The 16,460-nt window shown below is 39.5% G+C and overlaps 1 protein-coding gene and 1 pseudogene across 2 annotated transcripts in view; one reads left to right on the top strand and one right to left on the bottom strand.

The window, feature by feature from the left end:
- The window catches only part of LOC102846457, a 45,311-nt pseudogene extending 38,967 nt beyond the window's left edge, over window positions 1-6,344 (top strand).
- Window positions 1-16,460, bottom strand: part of GRM7 (glutamate receptor, metabotropic 7) — a 730,124-nt gene that overhangs the window by 107,035 nt on the left and 606,629 nt on the right. The gene's annotated exons all lie outside the window — the stretch shown is intronic.

The raw sequence follows: 16,460 nt of genomic DNA on the forward strand, positions 1-16,460 counted from the left end.
TGATGAAGAATTATACCACACAATAAACCAACTCAATCTCACAGACACATATAGGCTAATGTACCCCAAAGAAGGGCAGTATACCTTCTTCTCCAATGTGCATGGGACATTTCCAGAATAAATCATGTTTTAGGTCACAAAGCAAGCGTCAATAAGTTAAAAAAAATATAGTAATAATAAAAATCATCTTCTCAGACCACAGTGCTACAAAATGAGAAATGAATAACAAGAGGATAAAGGAGAACAAAACCATACATTTGAAAGCTGAATACCACCTTGCTTGAACATGATTGGGAAAGAGAAGTGATTAAAAAAAGGAAATAAAAGTGTTTCTTGAAACAAATGGAAATGAAAATGTAACTTACCAAAACCTCTAGGAAACAGCCAAAGCAATAATTAGAGGCCAATTTTTAGCAATAAACACATGAAAAGGGAAGAATAAATAAGTGAATCCTTAACTCAACATCTCCAAAAAGTTGAAAAGGAACAGTAGGAAACCCCAACACTCTCTAAAAAATAAATTTATAAAAATTAAGGCAGAAAGAAATTAAATAGAAAACAGAAAAAGAATTGAAACCATCAACAAGACCAGGAGTTTGTTCTTCAAAAAGGTCAATAAAATCAACAGACCACTAACAAATCTAAAAAGGAAAAGAAAGAAAAGACAAAAATAAGCCACTTAAGAGATGAGAGGAGCCATGTCACAAAAGAACTAAGCAAAATGAAAAGGTTAACAATGGAATATTATGAAAAACTTTACTCAAACAAATATCCTAGTTGTTGTTGTTCATTGCCGTCGAGTTGTAGAAGACTCATAGCAACCCTATGAACCAAAGTCCTGGACACCTGTTGCTGAAAACCTACAGGAAATGGAAAAATACTTAGAAACTCACAGTCTACCTAAACTGACACAGACTAAGTAAATTATCTGAACAGACCCACTGCAAAAGAAGAAATGGATAAGAAAACAACTTCCAACAACAACAACAACAACAACAACAGTCTTGGACCAGATGGTTTTCCTAGTGTTTTTTATCAAACATTCAGAGAAGAGCTGTCACAAATTCTATATAAAGTATTTCAGAAAATAGAAAAAGAAATTTAATTCTCCCAGACTCATTCTAAGCAGCAAACATATCCTTGATACCAAAGTCAGGCAAAGACACCACCAAAATAAAAAGAAAAAAAAAACCCACAAAAAAACTATAGGCCAATATATCTCATAAGCATAGATGCAAAAATCCTCAATAAAATCCAGGCCAAAAGAATCCAACAGTATGTATGTATGCATATTTATATATATTTATACATATTCTCATATTCACAATGCCTAAGTGAGATTCATAATAAGTATGCAAGGATGGTTCAACATAAGAAAACCAATCTGTGTAATTTGTCACATTAACAAAGCAAAGAACAAGAACCACATGATCCAACAGGTAGTGCAGAAAAGGTCTTTAACAAAATCCAATACCCTACCCTGATTAGAACAAAATAAGAATAGAGGGGTATTTCCTCAACATGGAAAAAAGTATATAGCAAAACCAAGAGCCAACATCATTCTCAATGGAGAGAGACTAAAGGCTTTTCCTTTGAGAAAAGGAATTTGGCAAGGATAACCATTATCAATTTTCCTAATCAATACTGTATTGGAAGTCATAGTGACACCAATAACACAAGAGAAAGAAATAAGAAGTATCCAAATTGTTAAAGAAGAGGTGAAATTACCTCTATAAGCAGATGATATGACAGCATACTTAGAAAACCCTAAAGACTCAGCAAGAAAACTACTGGACATAGTTGACCATTTCAGAAAAGTGGCAGGATACAAGATCAACATACAAAAATCAGATTTCTCTACAGTGACAAAGAGAACACAGAACTGGAGCTATGGGGGGGGGGGGGGGGGTGGGCAGGGGCGAATACTTGTCACAATAGCTAACTACAGGATTAAATACCTTGAGTAAATCTAACTAGAAACACTAAAGACCTATTCAAAGAAAATTACAAAACATTACTACAAGAAACAAAGAGAGACCTGGAGAAATGGAAGAATATACCATGCTCATGGATAGGAAGACTCAATATTGCAAAAATGACAATTCTACCAAAGGCAAGTTCAATGCAATCCAATAGAAATATCAATTCCATTCTTCAATGAGATGAAGAAGGCAATTTCCTACTTCATCTGGAATGGAAAGAGACTACAAATAAGCACTCCTAAAAAAGAAAAACAAAGTAGGAAACATCTCACTTTCTGATCTCAAATCCTACTACACAGTTGTAGTGGTCAAGACAGCATGGTACTGGTATAGTGACAGACACACAGATTAGTGAAACAAAATTGAACAGAATTGAAAACCCAGACATCAGCTCATCTATGTATGGTCAACTGATTTTTTTTACAAGAAGACAAAAATTCAGTAAGTGGGGAAACAAAACCCTCTTTAACAATGGTGTTTGCAAAATTTGAAAACCACCAGTAGAAAACTCAAGCAAGACCCACACCTCACACCATACACAAACACCAACTCAAAGTGGTTCAAAGACCTATGAGTAAAACCAAGGACAATAAATTTCATCAGAGAAAAGCTTGGAACAACTCTAGAAGCCATAATCAACAATATGAACAGTATTCCGAGCATCTTGAAAAAACTACTACCAGGAAAGAGTAAAATAGACGAATGGGACCTTCTAAGATTCAAATCCTTATGCACATCAAAAAACTTCTCCAACAGGATAAAATAGAAAGCCACAGACTGGTAAAAATACTTGTTAATGAGATCTCTGACAAAAGACTCATACCTAGAATTTATAGGACGCTCCAGCACCTCAACCAGAAAAAGGTAAACAACCCAATCACAAAGTGGGCACAGGACACAAACAGCCACTTCACCAAAAAAGACATTCAGCTGTCAGACAAACACATGAAGGAATGTTCAAAATCCCTAGCTGTTGGAGAGATGCAAATCAAAACAACTGTAAGATGTCTTACCTCATAACAAAAGCAAAGTTCAACAGAGCAGTAAACAATCAATGCTGGTGAGGTTGTGTAGAGACTGGAACCTTTATTCACTGCCGCGAGAGTGTAAAATGCTGTGCAACCACTATGAAAGATGGCGCTTTCTCAAAAGTTGGAAATAGGCATACCATTTGATACAGCAATTCTATGACTAGAAGTATACCCTACAATAATCAGAGCAGCCACCCAAACAAATATATGCATACCCATGTTTACTGCCGTGTTATTCACAATAGCAAAGAAACAGAAGCAACCCCAGTACCCATCAACAAATGGATACAAAATCTATGGTATATTCACATGATGGACTACTATGCAACACTGAAAACAAAGGAACTCATAAAATATTACACAACATGGGTGATCCTGGAGGGCATTATGCTCAGTGAAGTATCTCAGTCACAAAAGGACAAATAATGTATAATGTTATAAAACAGGACTTACAGGAGAATTGTGGGGAAACTTAGAAATGAGGTGAGAAATAAGTACCACAGCATTGGAACATATGAAAAGAAGAACTGTTTAAAAGAAATATATGGTTAGGCATTACTTATATAACAACAGTCCAGAATAAGAGATGCATACCAAAGTGAACTGGGAGAGGCTTGGTGAGGAAAATGTGCAACAATGAATGAATAAACCTTCCAACTTCTCGGTACACTTTGATTAAAATAAAAACTAAAAAAAAAAAAAAAAGGAAATGACTGGGTCACATCCATGTTTACATTCCTTGCTCTGAATACATTAAGGACAACACAGCAGTTGGCAATAAAAGACTGATCTCTGTAGCTTTTAAAATTACTTTCAAAGTTTAACATATTTGTCCAAAATTGAACTATGAAACACCCATTCCTAATGTTACTATGTGTACTGTGGGTGTCTTAATCTTAGTTTGACCTCTTAACCATTACAGCAACCAGCCTGAATTTCCTGCAAAAACCACCGTATCTCTGAAACCTGTTTGTTCTTCCCTAACCTGTAAGGGCATATATGCTGACTCAGAACCACTGCATTACCCAATTTAGACTTTATTGACACCTGGCATTTCAATAATATCCAATTCCTCTATTTCATCAATTAGGGCCAATTTAGTTTTCACATTATGATGATAACCTAAATTGTTAGCAAGAGCTGTGCCACCACTAGAGAAGAGAAACGAATATTCAAATTACATTTAATTACCTTCATTAAGTGCTACAACATTCCATGACACATATTTGCACAGTGGGAAGGCTAAAATAAGCCTACAGGATCTCATTTCCTGAGAGCCACTGCACCCTGCTTCTCATCCTGTCTATGTCTTCATTATTTTCCATAGGTGATGGTTTAAGATAACCCAATTACTTGCTGCACAGGCTGTATTACCACCAACCTCCCAATACACAGCTATTGCTGTTAGATGCCTTCAGATAGATTACTACTCACAGCAACACCATGCCGCAGAGTATAACTCTACACAGGGTTTCCAACACTGTAGTCTTTATCATCCGTGGACTTATTAGTGTGGTTTAAATTGCCAACATTTCGTTTAGCAGTCAATAACATAACCACTGCACCACCAAGGCTCTTTATAGATCTACTAATCTACCTATCCAGGGACCTCTAGTGATGTAGCCTTTAGGGAGCTGCAATGCTAATCCAAAGGCTGCACCTCTCCAGGGGTTCAAATTCACCTTCGGGAATTTGAGGGGAAAAGATGAACAATCTCTGCCTAGACAGCCTTGGGAGACCTGCTGGGGCGTCAGCTATGAGTGTGGTCAGATGTGAAGAAAATGAGTATGTTATCTTCCTACCTTGGTTTTGGCTTCTGTGCCTCTGTTAATAAAGACTGTCATGAAGATAGAATTATTACAGGTTTTCATTCTATTCATCTTATGATCATGTCAACCCTACGAGGTAGATACTATTATTTTGCACTTTACAAAAGAGGAAATTGAGGCCAGGAAGGGTGAGGGATTGTTTTAAAATTACCTCCAGCTTTTTCATGCAGAGATGGCTACTCTGTGGTTGCTCGCTTTGATTTTTTGGCTCTAAACGGAATGAAAACAAATGGATGAAAGTAATGACTGTATTGGCCAAGAGTTAGTAAATACTTGCTTTGTGCTTGTTACTTGAGCTGAGTGTAATCTAGCCTTATCCTTGCCAATTTTGCAATCTAGGTTTTCAATTTTTTCTCAGCTTACTGTGCATATGATATCACTAAGATGCCAATCAAAAGAAAACTGAAATCACTCATGATTATGTCCCACCTCAATAAGATTCTAGAGGACAAAGTACAACTGCCCCTTGGGGGTTTCAAAGGCTCTAATCTTTACAGAAGATTGCCATATCTTTCCTTCATAGAGCTGCCTGTGGATTTATATGGCTGGCTTTTCTACTTCCGTTATGGCAACTGTAAACTTAACTCACTGTATTACCAAGACTCCCTTATACTAAAAACCGAAACTCACAGCTTTCAGGGCCAATATCAACACAGAGTGACCGACCCCCTTTGGATTTCCAGTGGACAGCAGATGATCTCAGCCCAGCCCAGCAGCCCCCTACCCCAGAACCAGGGGACCTGGAAGATCTCAAAGAATAGACGCCCGATGACTCAGACACGGTGGTTCTCAGCCTCTTCCCATGCACTCCAGAGCCTGGGAACCCTGAAAAAGCCACTGGGGTCCCCTCACCCCAGGGCAGCTCTCTGAAGCACTCCACGACCCTCACCAATAGGCAGCGCAGGAACGAGGTCTAAACCCTGCCAGCCACTCCGGACTTTCTGTCCATTTACCAGCTCGCAGCCCAGGGTGAGCTCACCAGCTGGAGAAACACTTGAGGAAAGGGGACAACTGAGTCAACAAGCCAGATGACCAGGGCTTCACCCCCCTCATCTGGGCCTCGGCCTTTGGTGAGATTGTGATTCTTGCTTGAGTGGGGGGCTGACCCACACATCTTGGCTAAGGAGCGGGAGAGCTCCCTGTCACTGGCAAGCACTGGTGGCTACACTGATATCGTGGGACTGCTCCTGGAGCTAGACGTGGACATCAACATCTATGACTAGAATGGAGGGAACCCTCTGCTGTATGCTGTTCGGGGGAACCACGTGAAGTGTGTGGAGGCCTTGCTGGCCCAAGGAGCTGATCTCATCACAGAAGGTGACTCTGGGTACACCCCGATGGACCTGGCCGTGGCCCTGGGGTATTGAAAAGTGCAACAGGTGATAGAGAACCACATTCTCAAGCTCTTCCAGAGCAACCTTGTGACCGCTAAACCCCGAGTGAAGGCAGCCACATGGACTCGACACTCAGAGATCAGAGGAGTCGACCCAGAGTTGGGGTAACCCAGAAATGGCTTCAGAGGCAGCTCCTGCTTCCCAGCATGGGGAGAGGCTCGGGCAGTGGGGGGAAGGTTGTCCTGAGAGGAACCAATAAACCTTCTGTGGAAAAAAAAAATCTCCAATCCAACCATTTATATATATAAGGGCAAGAAACTGTGCTGCAATTTCAAAGACAGTGGTTCAAAGCCACCAGCCTCTTTGCGAGGGAGGGATGGGCCAACTCCTCCAGAGAGATTATTCCTTTTGAATTGATCTAAACTCACCTGAGGGGGGCGGGGGGTTGAGATAATGTATGGATTCTGGGTTCTTCACTTGAACTCAGTTCTTTTGTGTCTGCGATGATTGCAGAAGTGCTAGTTCCTGGAAGGGCATGAGAGGTGCTTTGAGGGCCTCAATAATCTTCTGAGCATTAATCTGCGTTTTGAGTGTTACCTGAATGTGTTCATTCTATGAAAATCCATTAAGTTATAAGTGTTTCCAAGTTCAACAGCTGCGTTACCTGAACTTCTAATATGAAATATGAAAGCTTCTAATGTGAAAGCTATGCTACACCAGGCCTTAATCATGTAGTTGTTAGTGTCCATTCTGTCAGAGTAGCCCCATGGAGGTATGGTGTACAACAGAACCCTGCCACCTGGTCCTGCAACATCTCCATGATTTTTGGTACGCTTAAGTAACAACCACTGCACATTTTGAGCACCTTCAGGGTTACAGAGATCATCTTCCAGTACTGATGTGAGTAACAGGGTTTTCATAAGCCAGTCTTCAGAACTGGGAGCTTAATTGGCTTAGTGTTAAGGAGTTTTTCTGCCAACCAAAATGGAGGTAGCTAGAATCCAACAGCTGCTTCTTGGGAGAAGATGGGAAATCTTCCTCACAATTTACAATCTTTGAAAACCCACTGGAGGGTCAGTATTGAGTAGGTTCTGACACAATGACAACAACAATCTTCAGAAGTAGACTGCCAGGTTCTTCAGCATAGTCTGTATTAGTTTGGAAATTCCACGTTTGGTGATGAACAGTTAGTTTGGAAATCTGTCCATCCCGCACTACTGGTACCTGAAATAATAGTGACAAAGCTTCCAGTACCACAGCAGCATGGAAGCCGCCACAATTAAGCACACTGATAGGTAGATGTGACTTATGGATTGTATGCAGGTCGCCAAATATTAAGGTACAAAGCCCTGCTTTTGGAAAAGGAGCTCTGGGGATAGAGTTTAAGTGCTGGGTGCTAATAATAAGGCTGGCAACTGGAAGTCACAAGGTTCTCAGTAGCAAGAAGAGGAGGTAGAGAGTCCGTTGTGTAGAATACAGTGGGGAAACCTATGGAGGAATTCCACCAGTTAGAACTGACAGCAGTGGCCTTTGTTGATGTCTGAAATTGAGACTAGCTGTCATCTTATTCTGAAATAGTTTAGACAACACTGTCACCTGTAAAAGACCCATCAGAAAGGGGATCTAGGCAAGAAACTGAGATCCATATAGCCAGTTTTCTGCAACTTCCAGAGGACACATCTACATACTCTCTAGTAATAGATTAGATAGCTTTTAAGTAGGTAAGTAGGGAGGGAGGAGGATGGGAGAGAGACAGACAGGCAGACACACAGACAAACTAGGAACATTTTCTTCCTTACCTGCTGCTATGGGAGGATTGATTACATTATGTTTACTTTCTGAGTATCAGAAATTAATAATGACACATATTCAGAGTCATAATCTGGACTAGCTTCCAGGTGCCTCTTCTTTAGACTGTCAGAATCAAACCTCGTTGGAATATATATGGCATGGCTGAGATTGGGAATGTACAGACTTGAGCACTTTCAAGCCATTGGAAGAGAGTAAGACAGTACTTAAGGGTCTTTTTAAATTGAGAGAAGGACTCAAATGCTTCTAATAGCTGTAGATTTATTAGGTAAAAAAAAAATCTCAATCTCTTATTCACTCATTTTAAATTAACTTCTTTCAAACTAAGTCAAACTAGGCAAAATTTCCTTCCTCTAATGAATGGGTTTTCTAGGCTATCTCAAAGGGTAAGTATATTGGGAGATTGTTTTTAAGCCCTTTGCATTGCATAAGTATGTTAAGAAAGACTTTGAAGCACTAATTATATATTCAAGTTGCTGATAATTATATGTTCATATTATCTGTTCATTAAAGCATCTCATTAATTTGCTCTGAAAGAGTAATTGGTCCAAGATCCTGTGCATATTTGAAAGGAATAAAATTCTGCTTCCTTAAAGATAAGCAATGCATCTTTCACTACATCAAATTGGTCTTCTCCACAAACTAATTTGAATTCATAGAGTTTTACAGAATTTGTCTTCAGAATTCATTTTGGAGCCCAAGTAAATTACACATCATTATCCTCTGTTTTCCTTTCTCTACTCTAAATATAAGCCTTTTCAGATATTAACAAATCTAGATGGTAATTTCTTTCATCCAAACTTTCTTCCACCTTCACCCTATTTCTGTATTTCGATAACCTACAGAGTAAGTCTGAGCTTCCACTCCATGACTGTCACTGTGTATTTTTTGAAAACTATTAATATCCCATCAGCAGTCATATTTTCTGCAAGATAAAGATATTTTGCTTCCCCTCAAAGAATGAGTTTGGTTTTAACAAGACCCTCCTGAATTTACTGTTTAATCTCAAGCCAAATCTACTTTGATTCCAAGAACACTCAGGAGTTTCAACTTGTACTTCCCTCTGCAAAGAAAGGGCACTACTTGCAATATGCTAGACTACAGTCTGGTGCAAAAAAAGGAATAGTAATGTCCACAAAAACAAACAAACAAAAACCCCCAAACAGTTTCAGTCTAGAGAGGGTTAAACCGGGCTGCTCCTTGGAGGCAAGGTTTCTGATGCTTCACCTGACATACTTTGGACATGTTGTAAGGAGGGACCGGTCCTTGGAGAGGGACATCATGCTTGGGAGGGTGGAGGGTTGGTGCAGGAGGGGAAGGCCCTCTATGAGGTGGATTGATTCAGTGAGTGGGATAATTGGGATGGGTGTTTCGGAGACAGTGCAATTGGCACAGGACAGAGCAGAATTTAGGGCTGCTGTACACAGAGTTACTATGAGTTGCAAGCGACTTGACAGCACATAACAACAACAACAACAATGTCAACATGGTTTTAAGCACTTTATCAATATTGTTTTTTACCATTGAGTAAGAACCGACCCATTGATGACCCTCCAGTAGCTTTTCAGAGACAGTAAATTGAATGGGAAGAGGTTGTCCATCTGTCTCCCATGGAGCAGCTGATGGATTTGAACCCCATGCTTTGGGATTGTAGCTTATAATTGGACCACCAGACCTCACTTATCAGTATTAATTTAATTCTCAAAAACTCAAGAAGGTAGCAGATATAAATTATTCTCTTTTACCAATAAGGTAGTTGAGACACAGGAAGTTAAAGGAACGTGGCTAGGGGTGCACAACAGTAAACCAGTTGGAGGATCCTTGATGTCTAGCTCTGGAGTCTATACACTTAACTGCCAAATGTTTATTATTAATAGTAAAATACAGAATTAGCATCCTAGACAAAGATGGGTGTGTGAAAGCTCTTAGGAAAGTCTGCAGTCTAAGACAGGGTAAGAGGCTTCTTCAAGGTAACAAAATTTAGGATTATTCATTCAGTCTGTTGGCTCTTAAGGTTTTCCCATAATATACTTTAAGGAGATTAGGGATATTGAAAAATGTATATGTTGTCTCTTTCTTTCGAGCTCTCTTTCTTTTTGAGAAGCTCTGCTGGCATGGTCTACACGGAGTTAGTCTGCTAACCTAAAGGTTACCATCTCTGGAGAATCAAATCTCCGAGCAGCTCTTCAGCAGAGATAAGTAAAGACAATCTCCTTCTATTGCAATTTATAGCCTCAAACTCCCAATGGAGAGTCACTGTCTATCAGAATTGACTAAGGGTCATTAGCTGAGGTGTTGCATTTACCTGTCTACTTCTCTTGAATTTTTTTAAAAACTGTGAATTAACTTCTTTGTTCCACATCTTTAGTCACATATTTTCCATGTAAGATTATCCATGTAGAGCTGTACTTTTCAGACTTTAATAAACAGCTTTCTTGGTGGTTTTGTTAAATACACAGATTCTGATGCAGTAGGTTTGAGGTGGAGCCTGAAATCGGCACATTTTAAAATTCTCAGAAGATTCTCTGCTGCTAACTTCTAGCCACATATTACTGAGCAAGGACACAGCTGTGTTGTGTCTTTAGCCTCTCATATCTCTCTCCAGGCATTAGGAGGTTTGTCCTCGATAATCATAAAGCTCTTCCCCAGCTGTAATAAAAATCAAGCTCTAACCAAAACGGACTCATAGCTGACCTTCTGATGGTTTTCAGGGCTGTAATAACACTAGAAGAGATCACTCAACTTTTCTCTGGTGGAGAGGCTGATAAATTCAAACCCACAGAGGAGAAAGGCCTTGGCTTAGCAATGGAACTCTCTATTGACTATGCCACTAAAGGTCATCCCTGAACAGTCTTTGAAAATTGTATTTGACTTGGGCCATTCCTCTTCTAATTTTTAAAAAATCTTGCTTTATTTCCTAACTTGTTAGGTACGATTACAACAGGAAAGTTAGGGATTAGAAAGGCCTTTCACAGACCTTTCCCCCAATCTAAATGCTACCACTTTTGGAGCCGCTCCTTGAGTTACTATTTTCTTATTTGTGTTTTGTTGATAAACTTTAACTGCCTGCTCATTGACGTATTGTGGATTATCAACAAATGTTAATGTCTATCTTCTCTATGTATACCATTATTAAATAAATGATAGGCTTACATCAACTGCATTCTCAATATTGTCCAAGTTAAGTATCTGCTTATCAGATGGCATGTATAATGCAACTATCTCTTTCATTTTGTTGTTGTTGTATAAACCTTTCTTTGGAGAGCTCTGGTGGTCTAGTGGCAAGGTGCTGTGCAGTAATCCTGAAGGCATGTGGTTGTAGGCCACCAGCTGCTTCTGGGAAGAAGGATGAGCAAAATCCTCCCATGTGATTAACTGCCTCTGAAAACCGGGTGGAGACTCAGCTATGGTTTGGTTCCAACTCTGTGTGACACAATAACAGTAACAAACCTTTCTTTAGCTTTTTATAATAACAATCACATACAATATTTGTCCTTCTTTGCCTTACTTATTTGACTGAGCATAATTCCCTCTAAATGCATTCATGTTATGCAATGTCATAGAAGAATTCTTTGTTTTTCAGTGTTGCATAATACTCCATCACATGAAGATACCATAGTTTCCTTATCCATTCGTGTTACATTTAAACTGCCTCCGTCTCTTTGCTATTGTAAAGAATACTGCAATGAACATGAGTGTGCATATATGTTTGCACTGCAATTTATATTTTCTACCCTAAGAACTAAATGTTATTCATCTACCACTACCAAACTTCCTAATCAATAGATTTATCCTGATAGAAGGGAACAAAATGTAGACTAGAACTTCAAATTATTAAAAAGTTCAGATTTACTGACAGAACAGTTAAGATTTGAGGCAGTTGAGACTCCTAAAGACCAGTACTCTGAAATGCTTTTTAAACACTTGCCCAAAAACTATCCCCTGATGTTACCTGTAAATTAAGTAATGTTTTTGCTATGTGCCATCGAGTCACTTGAGACTCATAGCGACCTTATGCACAACAGCCCTAAACTCTGCTCTGTCCTGTGCCAACTGCACTGTCTCTGACACTTCCATCCCATCCTGATTACCCCAGTCACTGAATCAATCCACCTCATAGAGGGCCTTCCCTTCCTGTGCTGTCCCTCCACCCTCCAAAGCACGATGTCCCTCTCCAAGGACCAGTCTCTCTCCTACATGTCCAAAGTTTGTTAGAGGAGCCTCAGAATCCTTGCCTCCAAGGAGCCACCTGGCTTAACCCTTTCCAGGATGAATCTGTTTGCTTTCCTAGCAGTCCATGGTACCCTCAACACTCTTCTCCAGCACCACAGCTCAAAGGCATCAATTCTCCTTCTATCCTCCTTAGTCATTGTCCAACTCTCTGATGCATAACAACTGATAGAAAAGACCAGGACCTGTATGAGACACACCTTAGTCTCCAGAGAGACACCATTGCTCTTCAGTACTTTGGAGAGGTCCCTAACAGCAGACTTTCCCATGGCAATTCATCTTTTAATTTCCTGGATACTGAGGATTATCCAAATATGACTGGAACAGCACATCAGCAGAGAACTGCCAGAAGTCCAGGCTGGGTTTAGAAGGAATCATGGTATGGCACTAGGGATATTGTAGTTAATGTTAGATGGAGCTAAGCTGAAAGCAGGGAATACCAGAGGAATGTATATCTGCATTTCATGGACTATGCAAAGGCATTTGTGTAGATCATAACAAACTATGGCTGACTCTGAGAAGAATGGGAATATCAGAACACTTGATTGTGCTAATGAGAAACCTATACTTGGACCAAGAGGCAGTCATCAGAACAGAGCAAGGATACACTGTATGGTTCAAAATTGGGAAGGGCCCAGAGTGGTGAGTGCAATGGGAAGCCATTAGAAATTTTACCTACGGGAAAAATATGTAAGACCTTTACTATTTTCTTTTATTATTTTTTTTGTGTGTGTGTGCCGTCAAACTGGATTTGACTGGTACAGGAGGAGATTGCCCCTCCTTCTCCAGCAGAGCATCTGGTGGATTCAAACTGCATACCTCTGGGAATGACCTTTGCTTTAAAAACAACTCTCACTCCTTTTGGAGAATAGATGGTAAGATAAGAATGGAGGCTAATATTAATGAATGTGCTAAAATGTGTTCACAGAGGTTTTGAACACAGTATCATTAATAATCGGCTGACATAGAACAATTTCATGAAGTAGCATATGATCAAGAGCTGATGGTAATAAAGGAAGAAGTTCAAGTTTCCCTGAAGGAATTGACAAAAGATAAGGTTCCAGGAATTTATAGGCTGCCAATTAACATATTTCAAAAAAACAGATGCAGCCCTGGATGTGTTCACCAAGTTGTGCCCAGAAATCTGGAGTGGCCAATTCCAAAGATTCATGCCATCATTGGAAGCCTCATGATAGATGGAGAAAAGATTTCATTTCCTCTTGCTGGGACCTACAGTCAACACTCTTGGCACCACCAGTAAGGAAATCAAAAGACAAGTGACTTTCCGAAAGTCTGCTGTGAGGGGCCTCTCTAGAGTGCTAAAGAGCAACAATGTAAGTCTAGATACTAAAGTGTGCCTGAATCAGGACACATTCTGCTCAATTTCTTATGATGCATCTGAGAGCTGGACAATGACTAAGAATGGCAGAAGAAGAACTGATGTCTTTAGTCGTGGTGTTGGAGAAGAGTACTGACCATGGACTGGAGAGAGAATAAACAGTTCTGTCCTGGCAAGACTGAAATGAGACTGCTCCTTGGAGGCAAGGATTATGAAGCTCTATCTCATATTCTTTGGGCATGTTACCTGGATGGACCAGTCTTTGAAGAAGGACATTGTACATGGAAGGGTAGAGGATCAGCACAGAAGAGGAAGATCCTCGACAAAATGGATTTACACAGTGACTGTAGTAATAGGTTAGGTGTGACCAAGATGGCAAGGTCGGCTCAGGATAGGACAGGGTTGAGAGCCATTGTTCATAGGGTTACTCTAAGTTGTAGCCAACTTGACAGCATGTAACAGAAACCCTGACTGGTCTAGTTTTGGTTCTTGTTTGGCCATCTCCCTCTAATACTCTTAATTTATAGTAATATATGCTAAAGATCAGATATACTATTTTTGGGGGCAAAAATCCTTTTTGAACCATTACAGGTTATGTGTATTTTGTTTGGCAAGTTACGAAACTCTTATTTTTACTTCAAATAATAGAAGCAATAGGAAAAAAAAATTCTGCCAATTTCCAGCTCCAACTACCAAAAATGGTGTTCATACCATCTTCCTTTCCTTTTAGTACTATGGATGAACTAAATCTACACCCACAAGTCTTCAGATAGCTGCTCCCCTTGTACAACTAATCTCATAAACTCTTCCCTGTGGGGGAATGTCTGTCTGTCTGTCAATCTTCTCTAACTGTTGTTAAGCCCATTCTGACTCATTGTAACCCCATGAAGTTTCTAAGGCTGTAGACCACTCTGAGAGGAGAATGTTTATCATTTTCCCAAGAATCTTCTTGTGGATTCAAATCAACAGATACATGGCCTTGTGGTTGAGAGCACAACTCATTGTAGAATATGCTGAGAGCTCCCACTGAGTGATAAAGTTCTGAGTAATCCCTTCACACCTAGATCCTGCAACATCAATATCCCCTTTTACTATATCGTACCCATTTACATATAAGATGACAGTTAATTTCTCCAAGCCTAAAACCCTTTTTAATTGACCTCAATTCTCTCAGCAATTTAAATGCTATTTTTCATCTTTCCTGTACTTTTGGAGCTCAAATCACTTCTGAATAATATAATGAAATGTTCATTATTCGTTGAGAAGAATGGGAATTCCAAAATAGTTCTTGTTTTCACACAAATACATAGCCCAAGAAGCAGCTGTCCAAATAATAGATGGGAACACTGCATGGTTTAAAATCAGAAAAGGTGTACATCAGGATTAAATCTGTATGATGAGCAACTAATTTTAATAGGCTAGACTATATGAAGACTAACGTGGCATCAGGACTGGGGGAAAAGATAACAACTTGTATTATGCAGATAACACAGCTTTGTTGCCGAAAGGGAAGAAGACTTGAAGCACTTACTGAGTAACATCAAAGACCACAGCCTTCAATATGGATTGCATTCCAACATCCAGAAAACAAAAATCCTTATCACTGGACCAAAAGAAAACATTATGATCCATAGAAAAAAGATTGACGTTGTCAAGGATTTCTTGTTACTTGGCTCCACAATCAATATCCATGGTAGCACTAGTCAAGAAATGAAAAGATGTACTCTACTGGGAAAATACTGTGAAGAACATTTCCAAAATGATAAAGAGCAATATTATCAGTTCAAACATGACAGTATGTTTCATCCAAACCACTGCATTTCCAATTTCTTCATATGCTTCTGAAAGTTGAATAAGGAATAGGAAGATCAAAGAAGAGTTAATTTTTTTGTGTGTTGGAGAAGAGTTATGAATATATAATGGTCTACTCAAACAACCAAAAAACCCTGTTTTGGAAGAAGCACAACCAGGTTGATCCTTAGATGCAAGGATGGTGAAATTTCAGCTCATATTCTTTGGGCATGTTGTCAGAGGCGGCCAGATTTATGGAAAAAGGTATCAAGCTGGGAAAGGTGGAGGAGCATAGAAAGAAAGGGAAGAGCCTCAAGGAGATAGGTTGACAAAGTAACTGTAATAATGGGTTCAAACATGTTGGAGATGGTGACGATGGTACAGCCTAGGACAAAGTTCCAATCTGTTGTTGGCTAACAGTTTTAGTCAACTCATGGCACCCAACAACAAAGAAATGCTGGTATATATGCTTTGGCTTCTCATCTAGAGGTCATAGCTTTGGACAGTATTTTCTTCACTTTGAAATGTTGAGAGACAATTGTGGCTTTAAGAAGTTGTTAAGCTCACCAACTCTGAGAACCTGCAGAAATGTTATGAAAGGCCATTCTTCTCTGTGAAATATTAGTTATTTGTTTTGGTTGCTAATCATAATGATAGATTTACTCATTTTTATCATAATAATAAAATACAGAAAAATTTCCAATTGACTGTATATAACATGGAACTCTGATGGCTTAGTGGGTAAAGAGTTGCACTGCTAACCCATAGGCAGGTTGTTCAAATCCACCAGCTGCTCTTTGGAAAGAAGCTGGGTAATCTCCCATGTGATTTATAGCCTCTCAAAGCTGGAGGGCCACCTATGAGTCATTTCCAACTCAATGTCCCTTGACAACAACAGCAACAAGAATGTATCGTGTGCTAAACCAAACATAACAAATTTGGTCATAAGATATATATGGGGGGGGGATTGTGTACCAATGAGGGAGTTTTTCTTTTGCGTTTCAAGGAGAGGAGCAAATGGGGGGGAGAAGGGTGCAACAATGAATGAATGGAATCCCAAAATCTCTGTAGATGTTCATTGAAATGAAAAATAAACAACCTAAATTTAAAAAAAA

Source organism: Elephantulus edwardii, unplaced genomic scaffold (genome assembly GCF_000299155.1).
Source record: "Elephantulus edwardii isolate Elephantulus edwardi_28Jun2011 unplaced genomic scaffold, EleEdw1.0 scaffold00200, whole genome shotgun sequence".
NCBI lineage: Eukaryota > Metazoa > Chordata > Mammalia > Macroscelidea > Macroscelididae > Elephantulus > Elephantulus edwardii.